At 37.3% G+C, this 24423-nt stretch overlaps 1 protein-coding gene across 1 annotated transcript in view; it reads left to right on the top strand.

Moving 5' to 3' along the window:
• CYRIA (CYFIP related Rac1 interactor A) overlaps positions 1–24423 on the top strand; it is a 57652-nt gene that overhangs the window by 1615 nt on the left and 31614 nt on the right. Inside the window, exons 2-3 of the mRNA XM_082306313.1 lie at positions 14890–14940; positions 16783–16852. The gene's annotated coding sequence lies outside the window, so the exon portion shown is untranslated. The remainder of the gene's footprint in view (positions 1–14889; positions 14941–16782; positions 16853–24423) is intronic.

The following is a 24423-nucleotide window of genomic DNA, read 5'->3' as shown; positions in this document are numbered from 1 at the left end:
GGACTTGTACATCAGCAATGTACTTCTTTATTTTTTTAAGGAATAAACTTTGTAATTTCTCATGTTTGATTCTCCTTTCTACTCTCCTGTAATACCCCTACCCCCCCACCTCACCAGGCCCGAATTAAAAACTAATGATAAAGCCCTACTACTCATGAATTTAGCTTTCCTAGGGTAGACTTTGAGAAAACGTTTTAATGGAATGAAATTACAGATTATGGAAATAGCATGAAGGGTTTGACTTAAATTCATAAAAAGCATAAAGTAGCAACTGAGAATAAACTTCAACTTCAGTTTGAACCACTGTCGTATAGTCTATCTGGTCCTTAAGGTTTCACTTAAATGTGAACTATGGCAAGTATAAGTGAGACTCTCTGGGTTACTTATAGTTACTTAATGACTGCCCAATATTTTTTTGTATTCTGCTCTGTACTTTTTCACGACCCTCCTGTGCTGTTTTTGCAGTGATGCTTCGTTTTTTTCTGTGAACTTCTGTTCTTTATTAAAAACAGAAAATAAACAAACCACAAGTGATTAAAAAGACAATGTATGCTAGTAATTAGAATAAAAAATACTTGGTTAATTCAGAAAGGAAAAATGGTGATCATCTTGGATACTACTGCATAGTTACTGTCAGCAGATGTCATTTTGCCATAATGGTGAGTCTATTAGTGAATTTTACAATGCTAGGAAGATAATTCATTGTTAGTGTGCTTAGCTTGTCTTCATGACATCATTTTTTGACACTGTTTTGTCAGGCTGAAATATCTTGTCCTCAGCAGTCTTACAAAGACATTGAGGATTTGCATGTGCAGTATGTTGCAGATTTCCACATGTTATGTGTTATACAAAATCAGAGCTTAAAATGTGTGTCAAAAATACTAGATGTTTTTTAGATGAATAACAATTCCCATACTTGAACAGAAATAATATTTTATAGGTGTACAAGTACTATAAATAAGTAAGACCTCTTTAATTGGTCATATTTATATCTATTTCCAAATACTCTTTTAATTGGAGTTTTTAGAGAAATTGTAAAAGAGTTTTGTAGACCCACTGGCATTCTTTAGCACTAGGTGCATAATGCATGTAGTAGCACATGAACTTCATCATTCAGTTCACATTTTATGCAAAACAGAAAAATATTATTCTATATCCAAAACCTGTATGCAATCCAGACATCATTAGGTCTCCTATTAAAACCCTGGAGACAAACTGAGCATATCAATGTGACCTATAACATCAGTGGACAGGGGGATATGCATATTAATAATATATGTTGATTTGAAGGAGCGAAAACCCCTTAGTGTTTCCTCCGTACTGAATTCAGTATGTATTTGGATCTGTTTCAGTATTATCAATCATTCTTTTAGCAGTGCTTTCTGCTCATGTTATCTGGGAATGCAAAACAGTAACATTAAATCAGAGAAAACAGTTTGAGAGGCATGAATTAAAATATTTAATATATGGGGCAGCTTGAGAGTTGCAAAAAATGCAGTCATAAATTTGAATTTTATTGTTTAAATTAAAATTGTGATAGAAGCTGCTATGCACTCATGTGTGAATGATGATGAGAGCAATGTGAATGATGTGAGATGTACAGGTCCTAATTCTTGTGAAGTACTGAATTTACCATTCTTCTACTTTCACAGAATTCTACTTCACACTTCCAATTAAAATGAAAAACGTGTCTTATTTTGTGTTTTTATATACTGCTTGATACAAGTTCTTGATTTAAACTGGTAGCAGTGGTTACTTCTACAGGGAAAATAGCAGTAATAAATAATAGGACAAATACCTTTTAGGACAGATATGACCTAGTGCAGCACTGACACACAGGTGCTTGAAAGATTTTTATTTATTCTTGTGGATTTTAAATGTTCAGAAATAATCTCATGGTTGGTATCTTCATGTTTACATTAAGTTAAATATCCATCAGTCTTACCTTAATTCAGGAATGGCTACTTTTGCATGCTAATGGCTGAAATATTCTTGTCTAATTTATGAACTTGTCAATAGACTACATTAACCACTGCTCTATGGGACTTCTTTGTGCATTTTATCCTTTTTTTTCCTGTCTGTGATGATACTTGTGTAGGGCTGTTCATATTGGCAATGTACAGGTTGACTTTTAACATCACGGTTTGGATGAATGGTGGTGCCAAAGGTGAAGCTTATGCATAAGTCTGAGGCTTATTTTTGAGTAAATCTGTGTAAGGAATTTGTTAAGTTTGTAAAATGTGAAAAGTTCATTTTGAAGGTTCCAGTAGCAGTGCAACTTGTGGTGTTATGTGTGCCTGTAACAAGTGCTGGTCTGGTTTGGCTGAAGTTTTAATAAATGTAATTCATGAATGTATGTCCCTCAGACCTGTTGAAGAGAATCGATATGGCATGGGAGTTGTCATGTCTGGAATATGTCATGGAGCATACTGGGATGTTGAGTTTGGTCCCCTGTTTGTCTGTGGTGAGCTCTGGATGACTGAGTCATATCTGGGCATTGGGAGTTTGCACAATTTAATAACACTGTGGCGGTGGTTTGGTGTTTTTAAGGATGTGTAGATTTACACTGACATTTTAGATAACAGCCATTCTGTATTCTCCTATAGCTCTCTGATGCACATAGGTTTAACTTAAAATATAAGTAGTTGTTAGAAGCTTTTTTTATATATAATTTATGGGATTTTGGTGGGGAAATTCTTCTCCCTGTTGTATTACAGCCAGAATTCATAAATTATTTGAGTGACCTATTTTACAATTAGATGCCTCAAAGCTAGGGTTGATGTTCTTATAACTCATGTCTGAAAGCACACTGTTGTTTGTATTTTTTACTGCGAAGAAAATCAGATGCACAGAGCTTCATTTATACATCCATCCAGAGCTGTTACCACTGTGACTGTTCTGGAGAGTGGCATCTCTCTCCTGCCTAACTGCCTTTGGCAGCTGGAGATGGGAATGTTCCCTCAGGATTTGAAAAGCTTGTTTTGCAAAGAAGTAAGTACGTGTAAGCTATTTACTCAAACTCAAGGAAGAAGCATTTGCAATGATGTTTATCTCTCCCTCTTCTCCTTATATTCGATGGTGCATTAGTTGCATCCCTTAACTCATGAAGTGTGAAGCTTGATTCTCTGTGCCCTTTTCAGCTTGAAGTAACTTGAGCTCACATCTCCCTCTTCCCAGAAGAGTGCAACAAGCAGCATGTCGTAAGCTGTCCTTCATTTCACCTGCAAGTGTGTTACTTTGAAAGAAGTAATTAATTAGGCCAGAGGGAGAGTGACTCCTGCCCTGTGATCAAGGCATTCAGCTGAGGTCAGGGAAATCTGGTTTGTATGGGTGTTTCATTCTTTCATCCAGTAAATATTTTTCCCTTTCATAGCTTCAGCAGGAGTAGTCTAGGACAGACTACAATCTGTGGGTTAGGGCACTACCCTGGCATGCAGAGATGTGGTTGTGAACCAGCCTCTTCGCCTGGAAAGAGCCTACCGCCCACTTTTGCTTCCTCTGTGGTTGCTTTCCTGATGCTCTTAAATTGCTCGATGGTGCTTGGGGGCATGCTCCGGCCTTCCCATCCGAAACTTCAAAATTGCATGATGCCTCTCCTCATCAGCTTGTGAAAGGGATGACTTTGTATCTTGCTCCTGGGGAGGCCTGAAGGTTTTACAACCCTGTTTAATAACATAGGTACCTCTTGAGCTTCCAGGATAGGTGAGGTTTAAGGTACAGCCTTGACAACTTTGTTTCCTATTAGGTTAGATGGCTTCCTGCTTACTCTCCCAGTTATCCGATTTCCATTTTATACCCAAATTTATTGTAGCCATGCTCAAAATTCTCCTGTGAGTCCATTTTGTGCTTCTAGTCTCATATGGACTAGTAAATCTAAGAAAAGTGTAGATTTTGGGGGGATGAAGGCCAGAATTTGGCGACTGAGGTTGCCTTCAGGAGACAGTCTTTATTTTGGAGTTAGGACACAATTTAAGCCTGGTTTGATTCAGTTGTCCAGCATAGGCATCTCGTCCTTGCTGAGATGTTTTATGACATCAGCTGCATCTACGCTTGGCTAGCAGATGTAAGATGGCCAGAAGACCCATGTCCTGCTTGGAGTAGCACCGACTGGGAAGGTGGGATATTTTAAGACAGCTCGGTACTGTTTGCCTCTGCAACTGAACTGAGCCCAGTAGTGTCCTAAGAGTATTGTTGTCTAGGCTAAATGTGGTTAGACTGAGAAGCAGGAGGAAGGGGTTGTTTTCTTGTTTTTCAAAGACATTTCAAAGAAAACCTGCTTTCTGTTTTATATTCTTTATTGCGAGTGTATTTGGTACCTAGCCCGATCGTTATAATTTCCATTTTGCAACCGCCCCAGATTAAGTCTGGGAGGTTAGCTTGAGTTAATGGCTTTCTGGGAAAGGGAGGGAGAAAGTTCATCTTCTGGTTTCTCTCATGCATATTAATAGCAGCGTGGAGTTGTGGGGCAAAAATTCATTACTGGCTGTTGTTAGCTGGTACAGAAATGCTGAGTGATGGTGCCACTTACGGAGCTGAATTGGTTTTGGAGAATAAGGAAAATTCTCTCTGGTAACTGATCCATATGATTCTATCTCCAGTAAATTGATTTCAGAACTGTGTTTAAATAGCCTCCATGAGAGATGTGCAGTGGTATTTATCTGGTACAGATGATTTGCTGGTCCTAATTTTTTGGAGGGAGTTCATCTAATGCTGTGGAAATTGGGGGAGGGAGGCAATGGTGAGGGGAAAATTTTATAATAATATTCCTTAGAGTTGTTCAAACCTGTTTAGAAGACTAGATTGTTAAATTTATGTTTAATTTCCAGGAACAGTCTAATTTTGTCTCAGGCTTTTTCCCAGCCACATATACACAGTCTGACTCCTTGTGCTGTATTGCTTTGTGATTGCACACTGTTTTGCTTCAAGGATCATCTGTAGACTGTTGGTGACTCCTTCAGATAAAGATTTCATGACGGATAGAGGCATCTTTGGAAGCTTCTGGAAATGTCTGTAATCATCTCCCTAATAATTGATGGCAGCAGAGGAAATGGGAGCTGATATTCTGTAACCGTTTTTCCCACGTTTTTATTATTAAAGCATAAATACATTGTAGGACTGGAACACTTTCCTCACCCTCACAAGGCTGTGCTGCAGCGGAGCTCTGTAATACCAATTACTGCAGGGATGGTTTTCTATTCCAAATGAGATCATGATGGGGATGCTGGAAAATGAGTCTCTCTCAAAATGTGTTTCATGTTCTGAATACTTGAGAGATTTTGTTAAGATTGCGATACTTAGGTCTACGGGGTTTATGTTTTCAATTAGAGAAGGTGTTAAAAAATCACTTACTATTTTGTATCAACATCTCTTGTATTCAAGAGGAAAATAGAAAATATTTCCTGATCTTGAAGTATTCTGGGAATATGTTGCCTGTAGAACTGATGCGTATTTCCGCAACTAGATAATCTTACTACTTTTATTTTTTTCCCAAAAGAGAGGGAGAGAGCACACATATTAGAAGCCTTAGAAGTATAGATAATCTGCTTGTCCATTTTTATACTGTGAGACAAAAAATGATTGGGGTCTGACTACTTATGCCTTTGTTTTACTGAGGTTTTGATTCATTATGGCACAGACAGTATCATGTTGTCCTTTACTGAACTAAAAGTAAATCCGCCAAAAAAAATCCCCTTTTGTTCTGCTGCTGAGGAACACTGTGGGCTGCCAAATCCTGGCAGTCTGAGTCACCACAATCGTAATAAAGTGTTTGTACTTTTGCGGTGGCTGTTATTCAGTGTCTTCTAATTTATTCATAAGGCAAAGGGACACCTACAGGTTAAAATACTACTTTTTAAAGAAATATTCCATGTTTATACTGGAATAACATTTGTCAAAAGAGAATTAAATACACACTGGTAACACTTCAAAACTTCCGGGAGCAAATGGTAATCTTTAACAATAAGAAATAGATATATACATATATTTAACAAGTTCCATTTTCTGTGTAAGACCAATGTTGGACTTCAAAAAAAATTATGGGATTATTTTAAACTCCTTACTGAACTCTGATGTTTTGGCCATCTGCTCTGACCTGATAATGATCTGATAATCAGGGAGACAGTTTCCTTCCTTAAAAAAAAAAAAAAAAAAAAAAAAAGTTTTAAGGACAGAGACTCTGACCCTGGAAATGCTTATCTGTATTTTAACTTTGATGTGTGGGCTGTGACCCAGGAAGCATACCTCATGTAATTGAATTCAGTTGTTTTCAGGATCACTCCTAAACAAAGCAGTCAAATACTAAGTTGTAATATTCAAATAAAACTCAGAATGATTGCACATAAGCAACTGAGGGAAAGCAAGGTGGTTCTGAATCAACGATGGGTACCTGTAAGGCTGACAAAAACGTTCCCTGACTCCGCAGGAGAGGTGTGCGGGTGTTCTCTGGGTGGCTGTGTGCACACTGTGGTGGTCTGGCTGATGCGCCGTTGTCACCCGTGCTTGGGCGGGAGATGGGAGTTCTTACAAATTCTCTGTCCCATCACCTGTGCGTGGAGAGGAGATGGGTTTCCTTATAATTTCTCAATTCTTCAGCTATTTATGGGTAGGAGTCCTCATGATTTAGGCTTTGAACTCTAATATCGGTTATTGAGGCAGAAACAATGATTTCTTTCTATTGATAAATGAACAACAAGGCTTTTATTCCTTTTTTTGCCTGATGCATAGGAAATTCTGTATGTTATTTACCTTTCCCTACTGTTGAGCTAATGAAATTTCCGCAGTTCTCTCAAAAAAGCCAAATTTGCTAAGTCAGATCATTAGTAACTTTCCCTGACTCCATCCTGTAAAGCTGCTGAACAAAAGGAAGGTGGACTGAGCGGGGTGTGGATGGTGGGCACCAGGGAGATGTGGGACGCGTATGGAAATACGTGTAGCAGAAAGTACTATAATTTTAATTGCTGCTCTGAATCATACTATCACTACAGCTGTTTTCCAAAGAAGAGGTTCTCATGCTATCAACAGGACATTCACACAAAGAAAGGAGATGGTAGATAAGCAAATGCAAATGTATTGCATGCCCTCTATCCTTTAGTTTTTAATACATTCGCTAGTGACGAGTTCAGCGTGAAACACTTGGTGACATGTAATTATATACACATTAAGTAAATGGCAGTTGTTTCACGGTATCCCTCTCTCAGGGTGCATATTCTTAATGCACTGAGGTAGGGATGAGTGAGTAGTACAGCTCTGAGCTGCTCGATTCATGCGGCAATGCAGTCCCGCTCAGGGTGCTGACTTCCTTTCTCCCTTTTTTTTGCCCATAAAAGGAGAAGAGTGCTGCCATATGAGTCCCTTTAGAGAGAGTCACAAGACGAGGACTGGGGGGGTGGTTAGTCAGGTAGTTTTGTCTTGTACACGGTACGAGACATTCTGCGTTTAACGTGATGTTACTAGCAGAGTATGTGGTAGTATTTCCTTCAACTGACACTGAAGTAAAACATTTCATTCTTCTAATAACTACTACTTTTTTTGGTTTTTTTGTATGGATAAGAGATTCTGAAGGGAAGTTGGATATAAATGAGTTTGGAAAGAAGATAAAAATCCCAGTTCTTGGGGATTAGGCTGTTGTCCAAACCTGCAGACACTTTCCTGCTGGTGGTTAAAGAATGACTGTGTGTGGTATTCTCCCATCTTGTGCCAGTGACTGTAGGTAGGCATGCCTAAGTTTATTGCTTAATTTTGCACTGTTAAAAAGTTTCATCTCCAGTTTTTCAGAGAACAGACTATTGAGGTGATTCTCTGAAGACTTGCCCAGAAATCAAATCTGGACATCTCGGTGCCTTTCCATGACTGGAGAAGTTCTTGAGCCCACTTGCTCTGCAGTCTTACAGTGACTTTCAGTGCACAGTGAAGCAAGAGTTGCCTGACTTCCTTTCACATATTCTGACAAAAAGCATAGCTCTCCCACTGATGAGGGTCCCATTTTCTCCATAGAGCAAAGGCAATTAACAGCTCTAAATAAGTTCCACCCAGCTTCTGCCACAGGTTACTAGGTCGTGTTTGATGGGCTCCTGATTCAGCGTTGGAATGTGCAGGATGGTCTCGAACTGTCAGCTTCAACCATGCTGCCTGCTGATGTCCTCCATGTGCATTTAAAACTGTCTCTGAGTCAATAATTCATAGTATTGATCAGCATGGCTTTAGTCAGCCCTGTATGTTCCATTTACTTACTGATGCTGTGCAACAATTTGACATGGGGCCATGTAAATCAGCTCTCTCTCTTCTTGCTGAGTCCAACACAAGATGTTTTAGAAATCACAGCAGAATGGATCTACCTGTGGAAACCAGACTTTTTTCTTTGACAACTGTGAATAGTGAAGATCTTTGATGTAAACATTTACTTTCTTATGAAATGAAGCATTTTGTCAAGGAGTCCAAAGGGAGTTGGAGAAAATGAAGATCTTAGTAATGAGCAGTCATTTCCTAGCATCATCCTTTTCTAGTGTCACCATAGGTATCCTGGGAACAGAGCAAAAGGACCATACTAATTCTGGAACTGAAGTCACATTTTCTTTTTCTTTCAAGCTGTTTTTTTTTTCTTCCACATCAGAATAGGATGTAGGCCAAGATCTGTGAGAAACAGATGTCTGTCTCATGCCAGCAGTGTTGTCATCTCTGGGATTTAATAAATTTGTTACTTTGCTTATGTGGGAGGGTTTTTGTTGTGCTGCAGGTTTTGGTTGTTTTTCTTGGCAGATCTTATAGTGACTTTTCTAGTTAATTGGAGTGACGATCTTTAGGCAAGTGTTGATGTCATGTCACTGTTGGGGTAGATGTGTCATCTTTTCATTTTTTTGAAAGATAGAAATTGTACCTATAGTTTAAGGGACTGCGATTGAAGTATTCCCAGGTAACTGGGGGTATGGGAGTTCATCACCTGGGACTATTAGGTCGGAGCAGATGGTTATTAGGTGGACTCACTGGACCAGATTGGCAGCTAGTACTCAAACAGCTATAAATGATTGGTCAAGTTTTTACAGAATAATATGCAGTTTTGTCAATACCACTGCAGTTTTAAGACTGCTTCAAGGTGAGCAGAGTTGGGAATGGAGAAGTGTGTAGTAAGATGATCTGTAGGTAGGCAGTTGTGAAAGGGATGTGTGGTTTTGTACTGTCAGTGTAATTTTTCGTTCCCTGTGACACTGCATAACAAAAGTTTTAAACATGGTAATTCTTGCTAATTATAATAGTTATATCTAGTTTGCACCAGGGCAGTTGTGTGTTCCTTTGGAAATTTTTTATATGCCTCTGTTGTGTTTACAAAGACTTGTTGCTTGTGTTTCTCTTTGTGAAAATTAAGGGTCAATGTTTTTGATTCAGATTTGAATGATTATTAAGTAAGTTGGGATTTCTGATTTAGAAGAAAGAAATAAATTTGTGAAGACGTAGATGAGTTTGTGAATTATTGAAAAAACACAGCAAATATGTTCCTGAAAAACTGATCTTGTAAAGTGTTTGAATTTCTTCCTTGCCCACCACCCTGATGTGGGTAAAGTTTGGAGAAGCAGAGTCTCAGCTGCTGTGCACTGGGATGCTGTCAGTACAGCTATGCCCGCTTTATACCAGCTGACAGTCTGGACTAATATTCTATTGGCAGCAATCAGGCTTGCTGAAGTGAAGGAGTCAGATGCTCGTCTTCAGTCTGTCTGAACACATTAAAAAAGTCCAAGAGGTAGAGAGTGCAAATTTTCACATGTGCTGGATATAATACATGTAGAAACACAAATGCTCAACTGTTACATGTTTGTTTGGTTCTGTTCTCCTGATTTGAAAGCAACAACCACCTAGGTGAAGATGTTAAAGCCAGAAGCTATAATGCCTGGAAAAGGTGACCTGTTAATTCTGAAATGCATTGGTCACTTATGGAATTAACTTCTAAAAATGATGTTCTCCAGAAGCAACTGGGTACTATAATCATGATGCATATTCATAGTAGGAACTAAATAAGGAATGGATATGGCATGTGACTGTACTGTTACATTTTTAGTGCTGTTCGTGACACAATTTTGTCCTATGCCAACTAACACTCTCCCAGATAATGCCTAAGCATAGTTCTGGGGTTAGGAGAGACTGTGGACCATTTCCAAAAGGCTGTTTGGATCTGGCCAGGCTGTGCTGGAGGGATAGGATTTTAGTTGTACTGCCACGAGCTGTACCATGCTCTCTGGTTCCAAGCCCAGAGCGTGGCTATGTGCCCTGGTCTGTTTTATTTTCTGACATATATGTGGCAACAGATCCTGCTTTCCAGGAAGCTGGGATTCAGCAGCTTCTATGGGAAAGCAATGGCAGGGTTGTCTTTGTGTGCTTAGAAGGGTAGGAGAAAAAATTCTATCAAACCTGAAAGTGAGAAGCCGTGTCTGGAAAGCTGGAAAAATAATCCAGAGCAACTTAAAATCATAGAATAATTGACTTTCATATTGTTTTTATAAGAAAAGCCCCAGGGAATACACAGGTGTAATTAGCCCTTTTGAAAGTATTAGTTTTAAAAAAAATACATATTCATGAAGAATTATGGCCTGGCATTTTAAATCAAAATGAATAAATGAAATGTAAGCAGATGGCATCTACAGTGTCCTCAACCAGAGGATGTATATCCTGGCAGTAGTGTAAAATTTATCCTTGTCCTAAGCTTTGTATTCTGTTAACTAAAGGAGCAGTAGCAACCTGCTAGCGCAAACCTAAATTGGCATGATCTTTAGGTTTTCTGTGGGGAATCCCTGTCTCAAGCAGATGTTTCAGCCCTCTTCTAATTGTCTGATTGCCTCCTGTCAAGGAGGTGCAAGTCTAACTTTATATTTAGCAAAAACTGTAGGGCGTGGGTTGTTTTTGTGGTTGTTTGGGGTTTTTTTTGTTTTCTTGTTGTTTTTTTTTTTGTTGTTTTGTTTTGTTTTTTATCAAGCAGTATTAAAGCTATTGGTATCCTAATGACTTAACAGAGTCTGGTCCAACACACAACTTATGGGTTGACTCTAGGCTGTGGAGCACTTCTATCTGTCTCACAACCTCTCTTCTATAGGAGATAAGGAATAGCTGTTGGGGTGGCGTAGGCTGCCTGGTGAACTGGCCACACACCCCTCCACTTGGAAGTGGTCCAGTGATCGGAAACTGAGCTCCTGGTCCCCATGTGGACAGTGACAGGCCAAGTGCCATTCCCAGGCTGGGAATTCTGGTGCAGTTTGTGGTTTGAGGGTTGCATGGGGAGAGAATCACAACTTGGGTCAGGATGCTCTAAGGATGAACTGCCCTGGATTACCTGGATTACCATCGATGTCTCTCACATCTTTCTGCATAATATTTAAATAGTACCAGCTTGGTAGTAAAAGCTTTAATGAGCCTGTGCTTTTTCAGTACATACATTGATAAGTGTGTTCTGCTGCTGCGGCTCCTTTTTTTCTATAGCTTAAATCAGAATGCAGACTTGTAACTTCATTTTGGAACATGTACTTTCTACTTTTTGAGTAAAGGTCTTCTAAAACGTGAAATAATATTGTGGTTGCATAGTTAGGATTCAGAGTCTGGCCTCTGATGCGCACTTCATCTTATTTAATCTTCTGTTTCGCCTTTGAACTACAACATTATGTAGTCCATTCTGTAATGCAACTTCACTTAACTCTTTATTTGCAAGTAGAATTTTTTTCGCATCTTTGCTATTTATGCTTTGTTGAATACTGATCACACAGCCTTAATTATTTCTTACACAGCAGGAAACTTTCAAAGTAGCAGCTGTGTTTTGCCTTAAGTCAAATTGGTTGTGGACTACAACTGCTCAAATCCCTGAGGGGATAATAAGCTTTACTCCCAGCGGGTCCCCCAGACTGCTATGCTGAGGGTACTGAACTGACTTCTGTATTTCAATGTATAAATGCATTTTAACTATGGATAAATTGACTTACTGAGAGTTACCAAAACAGTAAAAGAGAATTTTCTCTTCTGCATTAATTATGTGATGGTTTGCCTCCTTGTTGACATCCTTGCCTTAAAGAAGCATTAAGGATTTTGCTAAGGTTTCCAGAGTATCTTATTTGTTTCTTTCCAGTTTTATCACGCCGGTGTTTAAGAAACGATCGCTTTCCTGTCTTCCCAACTCACAGATTCTACTGAGGAGAAGAGTGATTGCTTATAAACATGTTTCTTCACCCTGTGTTTAGGTCGGAGTGTTGTAGGGAGTATCTTGGTATTTAGTTATTTTATAAACATTTTAAAGTGTTGTCCCTCTTGATTCCCCCCGCCTTTCATATGGAAGAGTCTGATAGCAACATTGGACTGTTTTTCTCCACTTTTAAAGGAATATTCTGTTTTAAAGACCAAAACTGGAAATTTGAAGCTCTTCCAGTCAGAGTAGTTTATTCTTTTTCTCTCCCATGGCACTTGCCTTCCCACTCAACAACATTGCTCCCAGTCCAAGTGTCTTACCTCAGTGAACTTGCCTTGCAGCCCGTTCCACACAATTATTGCTTGCAGAACAAGAAGTGCTCCCTGGCATCAGTTTGTAGTCCTTTTTTAATGCCCGTTTCATACCCCTTTGTCATATTAGCTCTACAAATTGGACTGACATAATTTTTACATCCCATTTGAGATTATTTTAGTTTGATTCTGCTATAGACTGAAAGAAATTTGGATATCGGGGGTAAATTTTTAAAAAGGTTAGAAAGGAAACTTCCGGAACGTAATGTGTGTGGTGTTAAAATTCTAATTCAGTGCTAGCTACTGCTTAAGTTGTGCTTGGGATAGCTATTCTGTATAAGTTGCAAAGTTTTAGTAATTTCATGATTCAGCTGAAGAGGAGATACTCCTTTATGGTTGCTGGTTTTTTGTTTCCAAAATTTAGTTTTTCTTTATAAAAATGCCTTTGGACTTCCGAAGTAACTGTGTTATCATCTACTTCCCAGCCACAGTCTGGAAGCTTTTTGTGAGTATATTTTGCACCTGTTACGTGAGAGCTTATTGCTGCCAGCACTGTTAATTTTCTCCAAATAAGCCAAGTTATGTAACAGAACAAACTGGTCTCAGGTAAAAATATGGAAATTATAAATATAATTCAAGAAAATTCTCATTTACCTTTCTTTTGGTCTGTTAGGTCTCAAGATTTTTAATTAACCTCACTAGGCTTATGTGCTCTGATGAACATACATTTTTTTAAAGCAATCCAATTGTTTTGTTTTGCAATATACAAATTCTAGAGTTTCTATCAAATATATTTTATGTTCTGTTCTTGCATCTACTTCACAACTTTTATGCTATTTCATTTCTTATAGCAATCTTTTATTTTTTTATTCCATAGAGTTTTAGCTTGGAGGTTTTTTTCTGTCCCACTTGCAATCAGTGTAAAGGTTTCTGGCAATTTTTTTACCATAATTAAACTTGTGAGTCTTGTTCTATAATTAATTAATTTTCCTGAAAACCATTTCTGTTCAAATACTTATGTAGAATTTGGTGAGATATGTCCAGTGCATTTGAAAGGAATGTAGTAGTTGTTCGCTCTCAGATTATGATCTTTGTAGTCATATTTCCGTTTAGTACTTCCAGAAAGAAGTGGAAATTCAGTGCCTTTTTTCCCTTACTAAGATCTGTTTACTTCTGTTTTCTTTCTTATGATAATGGGTCGTGAATTCAATTAAACTATGTTAACTGTGGCTTCAGTGACTAAAAACTTCTTATCTTTTCACATTGATGAACTCCTTCTGGAGTGGATCAAATCATGGCTCATATTATTACAGTTCTGCAGGTACCTGCTTTGGTATGAGATTTTTAATTGATTAATTAATTTATTTAAGGTGTTTAGCTAACAAATACTTTCCTCCTGTTTTTCAAACTGACTTGAAGTCTTTTTTCATGTTGTGACATTCCTCCAGAGCCAGTTGATGTTATGTCAGCATAGTCTGTACTAGTGTTTCCCTTTCAAAGTTGGATTCTACCTTTTTATTTCTGTTGATCATCTACATTTCACAGTCCTCTTTCTTTACCTGCACTGTTTCCGTTTCTGTTCTTTTCGGTCTCTTCTTCCCACCTGTAATCCTTTCTCATCATTTTCATCCATTCTCTTCTACCACTGTTCACTTCCTCTCATTCCTGGTAGTAAATCTGCTTTGGTTTCTGTTTAACATGAATCTTGCCGTGTTGTTGCTTAACCACTCTTTCCAGTTAACCTTAATTACATGAAGCTTGTAAAATACTTAAACGCTTTGTAGCTTGGGAGTTAATGTGGCCCAATAAGTGGGATACCCCTTTGAAACTTTCTCACAGATGCTCGTTTAATTAGTGCTGAGGTTCAGACTTGTCATTTTAGTTGTTCTTGGGTCAAGAGGGAGGGGGTCATGTTTTCATATATTTTCAACCAGTAAATGCTGTAGAAAGCAATGGTATCTAGAGCTGGTTTTTGCAACCCAGTAGGGCTGGAGAGTCAGAAGTTGCCTCTTACTACATCACCACTCCGTAGGAGATGGTTGTTTTCTGGGTTCTCTGAGGTGCTTCCAGTCCTTTCCCTGTCGCAAGGTGTTCCTGCTTTGGACACTCTCTGATGCCTCCTTCCCGGCTTCTTTCCCACATAAGCTGCATCACTCTCCGGAGTTAACGAAGGGTCCTAAACATGGTAACAGTAGTTCACTATGCCGATGCGCTCTACTATGGGATTAATTGACCTTTTGCTCTAGGTGTAATGCACAGTAGAAGGTACCTTGCAGCAGCACTCATTGCTTTAAAAAAAAAAAAAAAAGGGCGGGGGGGCAAATTACTATGTTTTGAAGGCATTTAAGTAACTTTTCTGATTTTTACTTAGTCATTAAAACAGATTCATTAATAACAATTCTTTTAAACGAATTTTAAAATCCACAGATTGCAGCCTCTATGTAATTATCGGGAAGGCTCTGGATCATCTTGAAAAAGGTAAGAGTCAACTCTGGTACTTTCTGTCGTGCACAGAACAGCTGTCTAGCAGATTTGAACATCATAAATGATAAATGAATACTCAGCCTCCCTTGAATGGCATCCTGTTATGTAGTTTTACTGTTGCATCTAACTGGCACTTTCAAAATGCTATCTAGGCATAATATTCTCGCCTTGAGGTTTTTATTTGTTTGCTTTTCTTATTATAGAACAACAACTGAGAATTCTTCTTCCCATGTACTTTTTTCATTTACTCCACTGTTTGTTTTGAATCATTCCACTGTTATTGTTCTGGTCTGTGTAAACCCTTGGGACAGAATTGGCCTAGGCAGAGAACAGGATTTGTTCTCATCCCTTTTGAAGTCCTAATTCTGTGATTTTTATTTTTTTTTTTAAGGCCTTCTACTGCTTTTTTTTTTTTCCACCAAATCTTGACCAGGGTCCCATCAAACTCTCTGAAATATAAGTTCTAAACACCCTCTCTTGCTACAGAACTGGAGAGAATTTGCAGCCAGCACCAAAATAAAGCAATGCTGAAAATAGACTTTTTTCCCCCCTAGAGAAAGGGAGTTCCCTGACTTGACCAGCTACTAATTGGTACAAAGGTTTGTTTACACAGAGGAGCTATTCCTAATTAGTTCCCTATGTGGGTGCTCTACTTGAGAAATTAGTATTACATTCCGATTTAATTTAATCTGCTTTTATAATGAATTGTTATAATTTGCAGTAAGGAACGTATTTTTAGCAGAAAAAAAATCTGCACTGCACCACCCCCGAGTTTCAAAAGATGATTCCTCTTTAGGCAGTGATCAAGCACTCTTATTATTTTGAAATTAAACGAATAAAAATCCATCGTTAGATTAGAACCAAGTTTTAGTCGTATCTTTATAAATATAGCTGCAGAAATACAACCACGCATTTTTCAAAGCCAGAACTTAATTCGGCTGATTTATGGACCTGATGACTTGACCTCTGTTTTTCTGTAGTTGTGAGGACAGTGAACCAGAATATTTGGGAAGAAGAATGTTTGTGGAGTTATATTAGCATTGTTGAGGTTATGGTTGGAACGGAAGTTCACTTCCAAGCTTTTCTATAGCAGATTTCTTTTTCTTAAGTTGGCTTCACCTTTGTTCTGGGAGCAAACTTGCGTTGCTGTAAGTTCTTTTATTTAGAGAGTTGAAATAGTGACGTAAGAGCCAGACCTTGAGAATAGCTGTCCCTAAAAATCCTTATGAAGGACCTGGTCCCCTTGTTTTTCTCTCAGCCTCCCCCTCAACACTTGCAGAATGAAATGATCACTGTTAGGCATTTAAATAACATTCTTTATTTCAGTAGTTTCAAAAGATTGGAAAATTCATTTCTGAACTTAGAACTGCTTTAACCAGACCCCTTTAAATGTAAATGTTGTTTTAAATAAATGTAGCCATTATAATAAATTACTCAATATTTTGGAAGTGGGTTTGCATTTTCATTATTTCATCATTGTTTCTTTTAATTCTTAATATAATGAATACCAGTACCAGTGCAAATTATTTTTCTGTGGCTGTACCAGTCTCGGCAACAGCTCATTATTCTAAATTAAATTGAATCTGTTCTGCAGAATTATATGGGATAAAAAAATCAGTTTAAGTACCTGATCATTTCAACTTGGCAGCATTTTTGAATGGTATTACTTTAAAAGTTTTTTGAACGTTCCAAATTTCACTTTTAAAAGAATAATTTCAGTTTTCCACGGATATAGTCTGGTATATTTCCTTTTTAAGCTAGAAAGTTTAATCTGAAAATTGCGAAAGGGAAAAGCCCAGTGATCCCAAGTGTAATCTTGAATGTTTTTCGTGACAGACGGACGTTGAATGTTTAGCATCACCTCTTTGGATTTTTGAATGTGAATTGGAACCACTGTTATTTCTAGGTAAGACATAATCAAGTGTTTGTGTTAAGTACCCTCTTTCTTTTATACATGAATTGTGAGAAGGCTAAAGAGTGCAATATGCTGAACTTTACTTTGTACAGAGTGTTTATGTCTTTGTTGAATGAGTCCAATGTTATTTGAGATTTTAAATAACAACACTTCAGTTGTCCTAAATTTTTATATTCCTTGAGAGAAACAACATCAGCAACTCTGCATGGTCTATCTATGTATGGGCTTTAATTTTATGATCGAGTATGTAGTTGTTTGATTACCTTGTTGCCATTCAAAGTGGTAGTTTAGTTCTGTCTGCCCCTTCTCTTGCATCAATGCCTGTACTCATCTGGGATGTGCTGGTTTAGGGAGTTTGCTGCTGAAAATCTACGGGACTGCAAAGACTTCTCAGAGGATTAATTTTCTGTTTAGACCTCTGCATCAGCTCACTGTGGACTCAAACAACTACTGGTGTCAACGCAAGGAAATCAGTGCCAGTACTTGCAGCAACAAATTGTTGTATTGGCTTTAAACATCACACTTCTCTCTGCTCCAAGGAAAGGTTTGATACATGAGGAAGACTATGAAGGGGTTGTGAACAGCTGCAGACTTCAATATCTGAGGAGGAAGCAGAGGGTGATAGAGAAGAGCTAGAAGATTTTGATCTGTAGATGTAATTACAAGAGCATTTGTCACTGAAGATTACCTTCTTCCTCATAGTGAAATACTGGAGGTCATGCCAATTTGGCTGCTCGTGTTTACCACATAGATTATAGGGAACAGAAGGGAGATCTCAGTATTGCACTTCACATGCAGCCAAGTTGTGGTTAGCATCGCACCGGAGCTCCGAGGCTACAAGTCGCAGACGACCATTCTGGTGGTTCTGACCTAAACATGCTGCTGTCTGCCAGCCCTTTCTGGACTGCTGGGAAACATGAAGCAAACATGACATTTGAGCTGGGCAGTTGCAGCATGTAACACTTAAAATCTGAAAGGGAATAATATCTTACTTTATTGTGGGAAGTAAGGCTATGCGAGATGGTAGCTTTCATCCAGTGGTTTCTCAGAGAGATGGAAGCCATCAAATATGGATAGGGCTCTTTAAGCTAACCCTATGTTAGTAAGAGTGAATGCTGTCACTAATTTAGCTGCCATGAGGGGCATCCAAAAAGTGATGCTGTGGGCAAAGAACCACAAAAGCCTCAATTTATTACAGATAAAAACAAGCCCAACATGGCAGCAGCCTGACTGGTTTTCTATCAAAGCAGGTTTGCAGTACCTAAGTGAACCCAGGGATCTCGGTGGCAGTCTGTCAAAGTAAAGGTGTTTGCTAATTGTGTGGATGTTTGTTCAAAAGAAATAGAGCCACCTGCAGAGGAGTTTGGAAGGTGTAGAGATCCATTAATTTAAAGCCACAAAGGATTCTAGCGAATGTGGAACCGGCATAGTTGAAAGACAGCAGTATTCCTGTTTCGTTTCACTGTATGGGCGAACATACCCAGGTCCAAGGGAGGAGGTGGATGTGAGGGGTGGAAGGAAGGACTTACTAAGATTAAAGGCTATAATCATAGCTTTGACAATTTCTGCAGTGTAGGAAATTATTCTTCTCTACCTTGTAAACTAATGATGTGATGCTTGTAAGGAGTGTATACTTAACCAGTGAAGCTGCTGTGTGTATTTTATTTTTACACTTTATTTTCTCCTTTAAAAGGCCTTCCAGCCTTCTATTTGGTTACAATCTTATGGAATGTAAAATAAGAATTATGTATATGATATACTTTTAAAATGTTTTAAAGATGGCATTTCAGCTAAAATTTAAGGCCCATTCTACTTTTTCAATGAAGGATGGTCTTTCTGAGCTGAGAGGATCTCAACAATGAGTGCTCAGGATGGGCTTATCTACGCTAGTGGGGGAGACTGAGATGAGCTGAAGAGAGATCTTAGAGACAGGACAAGTAGAGTGAAAAGGAAAAAATAGTAGGAATGGAGACAAACACTCTAACATGTCAGAAGAAACACGAAATTATGAGAAACAAGGAGTGTGAAGTGAGGAAATAGAGATTTGCTAAGTTATAGATTCTTTTAAATTTAGTCCTTAGAAAGTTAATATTACTACAGTGTAGTTCACTGTTTTTATTAATTCCAGTGGTAGGAAATAATAAACTGGTGGGAACTACAGCTGGTAGGAAAATCTTTTAGTTTTTTTTTTTACCTGCTGTATTTTTGAAGTCCTGACTGTTTGATATTAGAGACCTTTTACAGATATTTAGACAAATTTATTTTTTCAAAATGAAGCCCTTAAATATGCCTTTAATAACCTTAAAGATTGACTCTTTCAGAAGACTATCAAAAATTCGTACTGCAGAAGCATCTAAACAATTTTTTTTAAAAGAAAAGGTTCTGAAAATCAAATCTTAACATGACAGTGACAAGCCAATAATAATTTCTAAATACTAACACAGCAGAAGCAATTCTTTGTGCTCATAGCTGTGAGCTGTTTGAGCTGTGCTGAGAGTCTTACATGATAAGGTTTTTCATTTTTCCTAGTGCAAAGAGAAAGACTGAATTCTTAGGCTACTTTTTAAATCACCAGTATCCCTTACAACTGTTTTGAAGAGTATGACATGAAATACTGTTTTAATTCTCCAGAATTTGGATTTTCTTATCAGATTAAATATTTTTATAACTGTTTGCAGAAATGGTTTTGTGCATACATATGCACGTGTATGGTGATCTATTAATGTTGGTTTTTAAGTGACCTTAGGTGCAGGAGAATGTGGGGTGGGAAGAGAGTAAACTAGTTCTCATTTTCAATTCCCTATTTTCTAAAAATACGTAGGAAAGTTTCTTAATTAAAACAATATGATAGTAAACATAAGTTGAAAGATGACCTATGATGACATTATTCAGGTCTTCAGATGGTAAGTATATTCTTAAAATAGTAACCGGTTGACAAGAAATAGGCATTATTTTCTACCAAAACTAGTGTGAGCTGTTAAGATGAAGATAGCAATTCAGGGAAAGCAACATCAAACGTTTAACCTAATTCAGACAATTGAGTTGGATGGCTATAGTACATTTGGGAAGCTTCACTAACTGCATAGGGAGTCCAGATTGATGCTTAGGTGTCAGAATTAATATCTAAAGCGGGATCTCTGGAGTGAATTTGTACTTCACATGCAAATGTGTCCTTACGTGTCACCTCAGGTATGGTATCTTTGACTTTTCAGCTACCATGGTAAAATGAGGAGCAGTGTGGCTGTAGAAATTCAGAATGCATTTTAGACATCTTTTAGAAAATAATGCAAAGTTCAGAAACAAGATGATAATGTTTCATGTCTATTAACTGTGCAGTCTTTGAAAGATTGTTCTTTTTTGTGCTCACAGAATATCTTGTACAGGCGTGTTCTGTACCATGTAATGAAGTTTTCAAAACAGATTACTAGTTAATTCATTGCCAGGTATTTTCAGATATAATGCATAAATGCGTTTCAGGGAGAAGTGTGAAGAAAGGTACTGTGATAACTGCAGTTTGTTGCCTTGCATTGTTGGCCAGATGTGTTTTCCAAAGAAGCGGTCACGCTCTCAATCTGGAATTCAGCTTTAGGCCTGATTTTGGTCTGTAGTGGTAGACTGTGACTCAGTCAGAGCCTAAAATCAAAATGCTTTTCCTGAATTTTGCATCCTCAAAGGAGGATGGTTTCCTGGCAAGTATTAATGATGAGGTGTTTGCTAATTTACAGCAGTGAAACTTCATTAAGTTCTTCAAATCAAGGGTAGGATTTTTCAAAAGTAGCGCAAGGTACAGACTCTATTGACTTCTCCTGAAACAAAGGCTCTAATTTTTCACCAACAGCAAGAAGTAAGGCTTTGTATTATCTTTTTTTAAATAAAAAACTCTTTCAAAGAGATTTTTTTTTCATGAAAAAAAATGGCACAATTTCCCCCCCCCCCCCATGTTCACCTTCATTAACACAACTTGCTGACTTCCTTCCTCAGCTGCAGTTCTTCCTACACTCAGAGGTCAGAAAAGAGCAAGATCAACAAGCCACACATCTGGCTGTCTCTCTTTCCAACTGGAACAAAGAAACAATTTTTTTAATGACTTTTTGAGTTAATTGTAAACAATTTGGTTTTGGAGTAGCTGACTTGCAGCAAATGTTTGTTGTAGGCGGATGTAGGGAAAAAAGACTATGTCCTAATGCAATTCCTCTGTGGCTGGTGAGGGGAAAAAAAATCACTTTTAAAAAAAAAAAAAAAAAAAAGGAAAGTCTTGATCCTTCTAGCATTGAAGTATGCTCAGAATTTGAGTGCATATATAGGACATTTCACAGGCTTAAAATGTATGCTTTGAAGAGGCAGAGAGACAGAAGTAGTTGCTCATTTCATTTTCCTATGCTTTTGTATACAGTAATACTGATTTTTTCCTGTTTATTTTCAGTAGCTGTTTATGTATGTACAAATTGACAGTGATAAAAGACCAGAGATAAACAAGGGAGAGAACTATTTTAAAATGAGAGTTCTGTTCTAATACTTTTTTCTTGTATTTGTACTGTTCCTAAATGCTTTGTTCCAGTAAACATTTATCAAAAAACTATATTTTCATTAATCCTTAAGTAACATTTTGAAAACTAATTCTTAAATAATTAGTGAAACAATACTTTTCTTACTTTCCCAATTATTGTAATTTTTTACATGCCTTCTACCATCACGTAGCATCAGTTTATCTAATCTATTAGATTTACTTTTTTTTTTGTTTTATCTAAAGTAAAATAAACATCTGGTGTGACTTTTAGTACTTTCACACTTTACAACAGGAGATACTAGAATTGTTGATGTACAGCACTTCTGAAACCCCAGCTACTTTTAAAATACCTTATTATTATACCTTTATGTGTCTAATTTGAGCTCATATTACTCTGCTACTTTGGTTGCTTTTTTTAAGATGTCTGTCATGATAACTTCATTCCTAACCTGGCCATTCTGCTAAATATTTTCAAATGTCTTGATGTGAAAAGTAAGTTGGTAATGCTGGTTTACTAGTACATTTGACTATTTGGAATGATGCCTAAATTTCTGACAAACTTGAATAAAATGAATCATCCAAAGTAAATGTTTTCCATCAATTTGTTTGTAGGAAGTAAAATGCACTGTACTATGATTTCTTTTTTTTTTTTGGTCAAATTTAGGTGTTTGAGTTGATAATGCCACTTAGTGGATAACAGGCTTAACTGCAGCCTGTTTTCAAAACCCAATCAGGTAGCAGACAGCTATCTTGATTTATATCAGAGTTCTCCTCCTGGCTAGAATATGCTCATCGTAACATGTTTTCAAAGAACCTTTTATTATCAGCCCCATTTTAGGAAGTTTATGATAGCCAATTCCGAAACTGAATTCTTAAAATACTTATTAAAATACATACTTTTGCCACGAAAGGTTGGACCAGATGATCCTTGAGGTCCCTTCCAATCTGGTATTCTATGATTCTATGAATGTGTAGGAATCATTTATTACAGAGTTTTAAACTTCTTCTAGGAAAACTTTTTAAAGTTTTAAACTTTTTCTAGAAAATCTTCCTATTTGCATATTTAATTTGATTGGAAAGATGAAACAACAATCTTGGTCTTCTTGCACTGGTTCTTTAGTTTAATGAAATGTAATTGGCAGTATGGTGATAATTTTGGTGGTTGAGGCAATGCTTGGTTTTAGCACTTAAGGTTGGAAGATTGGTGGCTGGGCAAACTCTGAACTAGAACAAGCCAATTCTTCAAGAACTGAATTGAAGAGGACCTGACTGAAAGTAGTTAGTGCATTTTCCTGGATGACCTTGCAGAAGGCATACATAAAAGGGGAATATAGGACTGGGCTGGGTCCTGCTTTGGTTGGACTTGTATAGACTTCAAATCATTCTGCTTTGGAATATCAGAAAGGTGAGATAGATGCCAAATGTCTATTCCACCACTGTCATTTACAATTATTACTTCTTGAATGTATTGTTTTCATAAAGATTCTTCTTTGCGAAGTAGTTTGGATGGAAGTATTAATAACTTAGTGTATTTGATATAAAACTTAAATATCTAAAAATTCAAACGTTTTGTCTGAGACCAATGTATTTATGCATATATATAGTTTATGTTGTGTATATATGTATATTTTTTCTAATATTAAAAAAAATTATGCTATAATAAAAGAATACTATCCCCTGCAATTTAATGGCTTTTTTATAGAAAAGGCTTTTTGCACTGTTGAAACATACGTTGATTTAGGTCTTTCCATTCGTTTTCAGTCTTTAAACTGTGTTCTTTGAACTCTTTTTCCCCTAAGTAAATTTCCATCAGTTCCCATCAACCCCGATAATCTTCAGTCACTGAGCATTTTTTTACTTAATCTCTCAGGCTTTTCTGAAGTTTTCAGTTACACTGTTTTTATTAGTAAGTCAGTTGAATAAAGTGCAACTACAATAATCATTGTCTCAAAGAAAAGGAAGAAAACATAATTAAATTTCCAGCCATGTTTCAGCGCTGTATTACAAGATTGTTTTATTAACGATGAATATTAACACTTTTTTCAGAACATTTCAGAAAATTTCTATCTTCCATTTGTTAATCATGAAATTGGGAATAATTAAGGTTTTTTCTGCCCCGTCCCATCCTCCAGAGAAGTCACGTCATCTAAGTCATGAGCTAAGAGGAACCCAAGTTTTAAGACCCTGTTAGTGCTGAAATCACACAGGGTTTTTCCTCCCCCTCGCTCTGTACACTGTGCTGTTGTGCAACTGCTTGTGTCTCCGGACACCTAGGGTACCTGGCTTCAAGTCAGCAAACAGAAAATTTAAACTGATGATTTTAATCTTGATTTCTATTATTGTGTTACAGTTTTAATCTTAATTTATCTGTTTTTTTTTTTCTTGTAACAATGAACTGTTTCTCAGTTCTTGGCTAAACATGCTGATTTGCAGTTCTCTGTGTACATGTGTATATGTACATACATTATGTACGTTTCTGTGTGTGCATGTGTAATTTTTACACAATTTAAGTTTTTTAACAAGCTACATGTCTGTTTCTAAAAATATTTTTAAATAGTTGTTTATAATTTGACATTTTGTTAGAAAGTAAGGAATGATGCCTTTATGAGGTTGTATTTCTTTTACGTTTGATTTTTGTCACATCTCTTGAAGTGTGAATGGGGAGGTAGTTACAACTCAAAATGGAACCAACAAGGCTTTTAGATCCTTTTTATGTAAAAAAACAAACCTTAAATTTTGCTCTAAACCTAGTGTCTTTTCTATAGTTGTTAGTTCTAAAAGGCTTGATTTGCCTTTCAAACAGGAGTATTCAACAGAGGCAATAAGAAAATACTGGATGTATCTACCATGCTTCATTTTTTGATTGCAGATAATTGGCGATGTGCAGCTAGCGTATCTCATCCCATGTATCTGGGTTTTAGTCAGAGACTACAAAAGGAAAACCAGATTTCTTCTCTCAACTTTTAGTCTGCTGCTTAACTTCAAAAGAAATAATGCTAATTGAAACTTCCTGAATAAGGGCAAATAAAAATGGTATTTCTGTTCACATGGAGAA

The sequence above is a fragment of the Platalea leucorodia genome, assembly GCF_965183815.1.
Source record: "Platalea leucorodia genome assembly, chromosome: 3".
NCBI lineage: Eukaryota > Metazoa > Chordata > Aves > Pelecaniformes > Threskiornithidae > Platalea > Platalea leucorodia.
The sequence above is the reverse complement of the archived record's forward strand: the minus strand, read 5'-3'. Positions and strand labels throughout refer to the sequence as shown.